Below are 7,548 nucleotides of genomic sequence, written 5' to 3'. Positions count from 1 at the left end.
CTGCGGGAGGGGAAATATGCGGTGTGCTTCCTGCAAGAAACCCACACCGTTCCGGGAGACGAAGCCACGTGGCTCCTGGAATGGCAAGGAGAGGTCCGCATGAGCCACCTCACCGCCACGTCTTGTGGGGTGGCCATCTTGCTGTCCCCACATTTTCAGCCGGAGATCTTGGGGGTCGAGGAGCCCGTGCCAGGCCGCTTGCTGCACGTCACGGTTCGCCTGGGGGACGTGCCGCTCCATCTCGTGAACGTGTACGCCCCTCAGCCTGGCCCGCAGCAAACGCGCTTCTTCGAAGAAGTGTTCACTCTTCTAGGCTCCGTCGACGTCGGCGACTGCATTGTCCTCGGGGGGGATTTTAACTGCACCCTCGAGGCGAGGGACCGCTCTGGTGCCCCGCAGAGCATGACGGCGATGGAGAAGTTGAGGGACCTTGTCGGGTCCTTCGACTTGGTGGACGGCTGGCGAAAACTCCATCCTGACTCCAGCGCCTTTACTTGGGTGAGGCCTGGAAGAGAATGGTCCAGAATCAACCGCCTTTACGTGTCTCGGGCGTACGTTTCCTGCGTTCCAGCGCCCTCCATGCGTCCAGTGCCGTGTTCGGACCACCACCTGGTCGGGTCCCGAGGCGCGTTCGTGAGGTCGCGGATCCGGTTCCTGCTGGATCTGGATCGCGGCTCCCCATTCTTCTGCTTGCTGGAAAAAAGACAGAGTGTCCGTAAGCAGCTCTTGATGCTGCTGGCTGACGACGGCTCTCTCGTCTCGGATCTGGAGGGCGTCAACAACAGGGCCTGTGAATATTACGGGGCTATTTCTCTCCGGAGCCGTCCAGCAAGGAAGCGCGTAGAGTTTTGTGGGAGGACCTGCTGAAGGTCAGCCTGGAGTGCGCCGAAAATCTGGAAGCTCCGCTAAGCCTGGCGGAGCTGACCGGCGCCCTCGACCGGCTCTCGAGGGGAAAAGCCCCGGGGCTGGACGGGCTGACCGTGGAGTTCCACAGGGCGTTCTGGGACGTCCTGGGGGGCGACTACGCGCGGGTCCTGGGGTAAATTCTGGCGACTGGGGAGATGCCCCTCTCTTGGCGCAGGGTAGTCATCGTCCTGCTGCCTAAGAAGGGCGATCTCCGCCTCCTTAAGAACTGGCGCCCAGTCTCCCTCCTCAGCACGGACTACAAAATCTTCGCCAGGATGATGTCTGCTCGCCTTGGCGCCATGCTGGACCACATGACCCACCCCGCCCAGTCCGACACGGTCCCGGGCCGGACAATCCACGATAACATCCATCTGGTCCGGGACCTCATCCATGATTCCCAGGAGGCTTGTCTGTCGGTCGCCTTCCTATCTCTCGACCAAGAGAAGGCGTTCGACAGGGTGGATCACGACTATCTGTTCGGGACTCTGCGCGCTTTCGGGTTCGGGATGCATTTCGTCGCCCGGATCCGACTTTTGTATGCCGCCACGGAGTGTCTGATTAAGGTTAACGGGTCCTTGATGGCGCCCCTTCGCTTTGGGAGAGGGGTGCGCCAGGGATGCCCCATGTCCGGCCAGTTATATGCCATCTGCGTGGAGCCTTTCCTGCGCCTCCTGCGGACGAGGTTGATGGTACTGGCTCTGCAAGGGCTGGGCGTGGAGGTCGTCCTCTCGGCTTACGCCGATGACGTGCTCCTCGCGGTAGAGGATCCCGCTGACCTGCGGAGGATGCGTGAGTGCCAGGAGATTTACTCGGCCGCATCCTCCGCCAGGATCAACTGGGAGAAATGTTCCGGACTCCTGGTGGGTCAGTGGCGGGTGGACTCCCTGCCGGAGGAGCTCAGGCCTTTTGCCTGGAGCACGACCCATCTCCTCTATCTGGGAGTCTACCTTAGCCCCGACGAGGAAGCCTGGCCGGCAAACTGGCAAGAGCTGGAGGCCAAGGTCGCCGCTCGCCTAGGGCGCTGGACAGCACTGCTCCGAGTGCTGTCCTACAGGGGTCGAGCGCTAGTCATAAACCAGCTGGTGGCCGCCCTGCGTTGGTCACCAAGATACAGAAGAAGCTGGTGGACTTCTTCTGGAACAACAGGAAGCACTGGGTCTCTGCCGCGGTCTTGAGTCTCCCGCTGGGGGAGGGCGGTCAGTCGTTGGTGTGCGTCAGCACCCAGCTCACGACTTTCCGTCTTCAGACCCTGCAGAGATACCTTTACGTCGAGCCCCCTCCTAGGTGGCGTGCTCTGGCGACGTATTGCTTCCGCCAGCAGCACGGCCTCAACTACGACACGCAGCTCCTGTTTGTGAGCTTGGGGGGCGTCAGGACCGCCTTCCAGGAGCTGCCTGTCTTTTACAAGGAACTCACCAGGGTCTGGAACAAAGTCTCCACCAAGCGCAGCTCTCCACCGGCTGGAGTGGCGGCTGTCCTGCAGGAGCCGCTGCTCAGGAATCCGTACCTCCACGACCGAGGTTTTAGGTGGCGGTCGGACGAGAGGGCTGTGGCTGGTGAGGTGACCAGGGTCAGGGACCTGCTCGATGGCGGAGGAGCGGGCTGGATGGCGCCAGACACGCTGGCGCGGTGCCTAAATTCTGCCAACGTCCACCGCGCGGCCGATGCTATCGAGTCGTTAAAAACAGCTTTGGGCCTTGACTCCGTTAGGTGTATCGAGGAGGCTCAAGCACGTGGGGAGATCACGTCCGAACTGACCCCTGTCCGGACGGAATTCCTCATCGGCGCCAAACCCCGAAACCTCCCTCAGGAGCCGGCGCCTCACAACTTGAGCCGCCTCGGGGAAATCCCCTCCGTGCCCTTCAGTTCCACTTGGAGGGGTTTCCTGTATGGGCTGCTCCTGCACACTCTCAACTTTGCCATCCTCGCCTGCCGTCCAGACACGCCATGGCGTACCATCTTGCCGTCCGGAGGAGGCGGGAGTCCCCGATGGAGGGCACTCTACGCGGGAGTCCTCCCACTATTTATCGGGGACTTGGCCTGGAGGGTGGTGCACGGAGCAGTCCCGTGCAATAAATTTTTAAGCCGGTTCACGGGCTCCCAGGCCGCCTGCAATTTCAGCGGTCTGGAAGAATACGTGTTCCATGTTTTTATCGAATGCACGAGGTTGCAGCCCCTGTTTTATTATTTAAAGGGGCTGCTCCTGAAATTCTGGCTGCACTTCAGTTCCACACTCCTGATCTTTGGGCACCCTGTGCGGAGGGGAGCGGGTAGGTCCGAGGGCCTCCTCATAGGACTGCTCCTGGGCACGGCCAAAGGTGCCATCAGCCGGTCCAGGCAGCGGGCGGTCGAGGGGGTCATTCAGCCTGACTGCCTGCCCCTCTTCCGCGCGTACATCCGCGCCAGGATGTCCTTGGAGATGGAGCACGCGGTGTCCACCGGTACGCTCGCGGCCGTCCGTGAGAGGTGGGCACCGGAGGGACTGGAGTGCATCATCACGCCCGGCAACCAAATTTTTATTTGATTTTATGTTTTAAAGTTTATTTGTTTTAATTGCCGGTGTTTTTAGTGTCCACCTCCCCTTTTATAGGGGGCACTTGGAGGAAAAAATATGATTTTAGTGGCCAAAAAAAAACACGCAAAAAATCCCCCAAAAAAACCTCAAAAAAGGGCCTTGAAAATGTTTGGTGCGTCCCCCAGATCAGGGGGCCACGATTTAATGTTTCAGTTTCCTCCCAAAAGAGTTCTGTGGACAAGCACTCCAAGGTCCCTTTGTTCATCTGCACCGTTAAGTGGCTTGCCGCTTAATAGAAACATAGAAACATAGAAAATAGGTGCAGGAGTAGGCCATTCGGCCCTTCTAGCCTGCACCGCCATTCAATGAGTTCATGGCTGAACATGCAACTTCAGTACCCCATTCCTGCTTTCTCACCATACCCCTTGATTCCCCTAGTAGTAAGGACTTCATCTAACTCCTTTTTGAATATATTTAGTGAATTGGCCTCAACAACTTTCTGTGGTAGAGAATTCCACAGGTTCACCACTCTCTGGGTGAAGAAATTCCTCCTCATCTCGGTCCCAAATGGCTTCCCCCTTATCCTTAGACTGTGTCCCCTGGTTCTGGACTTCCCCAACATTGGGTACATTCTTCCTGCATCTAACCTGTCTAACCCCGTCAGAATTTTAAACGTTTCTATGAGGTCCCCTCTCATTCTTCTGAACTCCAGTGAATACAAGCCCAGTTGATCCAGTCTTTCTTGATAGGTCAGTCCCGCCATCCCGGGAATCAGTCTGGTGAACCTTCGCTGCACTCCCTCAATAGCAAGAATGTCCTTCCTCAGGTTAGGAGACCAAAACTGTACACAATACTCCAGGTGTGGCCTCACCAAGGCCCTGTACAATTGTAGCAACACCTCCCTGCCCTTGTACTCAAATCCCCTCGCTATGAAGGCCAACATGCCATTTGCTTTCTTAACCGCCTGCTGTACCTGCATGCCAACCTTCAATGACTGATGTACCATGACACCCAGGTCTCTTTGCACCTGCCCTTTTCCTAATCTGTCACCATTCAGATAATAGTCTGTCTCTCTGTTTTTACCACCAAAGTGGATAACCTCACATTTATCCACATTATACTTCATCTGCCATGCATTTGCCTACTCACCTAACCTATCCAAGTCGCTCTGCAGCCTCATAGAATCCTCCTTGCAGCTCACACTGCCACCCAACTTAGTGTCATCCGCAAATTTGGAGATACTACATTTAATCCCCTCGTCTAAATCGTTAATGTACAGTGTAAACAGCTGGGGCCCCAGCACAGAACCTTGCGGTACCCCACTAGTCACTGCCTGCCATTCTGAAAAGTCCCCATTTACTCCTACTCTTTGCTTCCTGTCTGACAAAAAGTTCTCAATCCATGTCAGCACACTACCCCCAATCCCATGTGCTTTAACTTTACACATTAATCTCTTGTGTGGGACCTTGTCGAAAGCCTTCTGAAAGTCCAAATATACCACATCAACTGGTTCTCCCTTGTCCACTCTACTGGAAACATCCTCAAAAAATTCCAGAAGATTTGTCAAGCATGATTTCCCTTTCACAAATCCATGCTGACTTGGACCTATCATATTACCTCTTTCCAAATGCACTGCGATGACATCCTTAATAATTGATTCCATAATTTTACCCACTACCGATGTCAGGCTGACCGGTCTATAATTCCCTGTTTTCTCTCTCCCTCCTTTTTTAAAAAGTGTGGTTACATTGGCTACCATCCACTCCATAGGAACTGATCCAGAGTCAATGGAATGTTGGAAAATGACTGTCAATGCATCCACTATTTCCAAGGCCACTTCCTTAAGTACTCTGGGATGCAGTCCATCAGGCCCTGGGGATTTATCGGCCTTCAATCCCATCAATTTCCCCAACACAATTTCCTGACTAATAAGGATTTCCCTCAGTTCCTCCTCCTTACTAGACCCTCCGACCCCTTTTATATCCGGAAGGTTGTTTGTGTCCTCCTCAGTGAATACCGAACCAAAGTACTTGTTCAATTGGTCCGCCATTTCTTTGTTCCCCGTTATGACTTCCCCTGATTCTGACTGCAGGGGACCTACGTTTGTCTTTACTAACCTTTTTCTCTTTACATATCTATAGAAACTTTTGCAATCCGTCTTAATGTTCCCTGCAAGCTTCTTCTCATACTCCATTTTCCCTGCCCTAATCAAACCCTTTGTCCTCCTCTGCTGAGTTCTAAATTTCTCCCAGTCCCCGGGTTCTCTGCTATTTCTGGCCAATTTGTATGCCACTTCCTTGGCTTTAATGCTATCCCTGATTTCCCTTGATAGCCACGGTTGAGCCACCTTCCCTTTTTTATTTTTACAACAGACAGGAATGTACAATTGTTGTAGTTCATCCATGCGGTCTCTAAATGTCTGCCATTGCCCATCCACAGTCAACCCCTTCAGTATCATTCGCCAATCTATCCTAGCCAATTCACGCCTCATACCTTCAAAGTTACCCTTCTTTAAGTTCTGGACCATGGTCTCTGAATTAACTGTTTCATTCTCCATCCTAATGCAGAATTCCACCATATTATGGTCACTCTTCCCCAAGGGGCCTCGCACAACGAGATTGCTAATTAATCCTCTCTCATTACACAACACCCAGTCTAAGATGGCCTCCCCCCTAGTTGGTTCCTCGACATATTGGTCTAAAAAACCATCCCTTATGCACTCCAGGAAATCCTCCTCTACCGTATTGCTTCCAGTTTGGTTAACCCAATCTATGTGCATATTAAAGTCACCCATTATAACTGCTGCACCTTTATTGCACGCACCCCTAATTTCCTGTTTGATGCCCTCCCCAACATCACTACTACTGTTTGGAGGTCTGTACACAACTCCCACTAACGTTTTTTGTCCTTTGGTATTCTGCAGCTCTACCCATATAGATTCCACATCATCCAAGCTAATGTCCTTCCGAACTATTGCCTTAATTTGCTCCTTAACCAGCAATGCTACCCCACCTCCTTTTCCTTTTATTCTATCTTTCCTGAATGTTGAATACCCCTGGATGTTGAGTTCCCAGCCCTGATCATCCTGGAGCCACGTCTCCGTAATCCCAATCACATCATATTTGTTAACATCTATTTGCACAGTTAATTCATCCACTTTATTGCGGATACTCCTTGCATTAAGACACAAAGCCTTCAGGCTTGTTCTTTTAACACCCTTTGTCCTTTTAGAATTTTGCTGTACAGTGGCCCTTTTTGTTCTCTGCCCTCCACTTTTCCTCATCTCCTTTCTGTCTTTTGCTTTTGCCTCCTTTTTGTTTCCCTCTGTCTCCCTGCATTGGTTCCCATCCCCCTGCCATATCAGTTTAAATCCTCCTTATTAGCCCTCCCAAGGTACATCACCTCACACTTCTCTGAATTAAATTCCATTTGCCACTGCTCTGACCACTTGACCAGTAGATTGATATCTTCCTGCAGCCCATGACTTTCCTCTTCATTATCAAGCACATCGCCAATTTTAGTGACGTCTGCAACCTTCTTTATCATACTCCCTATATTCAAATCTAAATTGTTGATATATATCACAAAAAGCAAGGGACCCAGTACTGAGCCCTTTGGAACCCCACTGGAAACATCCTTCCAGTTACATTGGAAACCAAGCCACATTGTGAAAAACAAGCTGCTAATGCAGAGGATACTCACTACTTCGGGTCTCCTGAACCCAAGTGTCCAGAGTAATTCACTTCCACAGGGAAGTACTGGAAGTGATCCACCCACCCAGCTCTGTGGTCGGCTATCAGGCAGTCACTTGGGGAGGTGGAGCTGGACAGGGTATTGAAGGTTACTTGTTGCAAGCTCTCTGCATTCCAGGTCCTATTCTGGAATGATGGGCTAGCATGATCCAAAGGACATTGCGGTCCAGATAAAGCCTTGTAAAGGCTTATGGAGCTAAATGATTACATCAGATTACATGGGACATATGGCACAGAAACAGGCCATTTGGCCCAGTCAGCCAATGCCGGTGCTTATGCTCCACCCACTCATCTATCAGCAGAACCCTCTATTCCTTTCTCCCTCATATGCTTGTCTAGCCTCCCCTTATAGACATTGATACTATTTGCTTCAAC

This window comes from Pristiophorus japonicus, unplaced genomic scaffold (genome assembly GCF_044704955.1).
Source record: "Pristiophorus japonicus isolate sPriJap1 unplaced genomic scaffold, sPriJap1.hap1 HAP1_SCAFFOLD_201, whole genome shotgun sequence".
Lineage (NCBI taxonomy): Eukaryota > Metazoa > Chordata > Chondrichthyes > Pristiophoridae > Pristiophorus > Pristiophorus japonicus.
Note: the sequence above shows the minus strand (reverse complement) of the source record.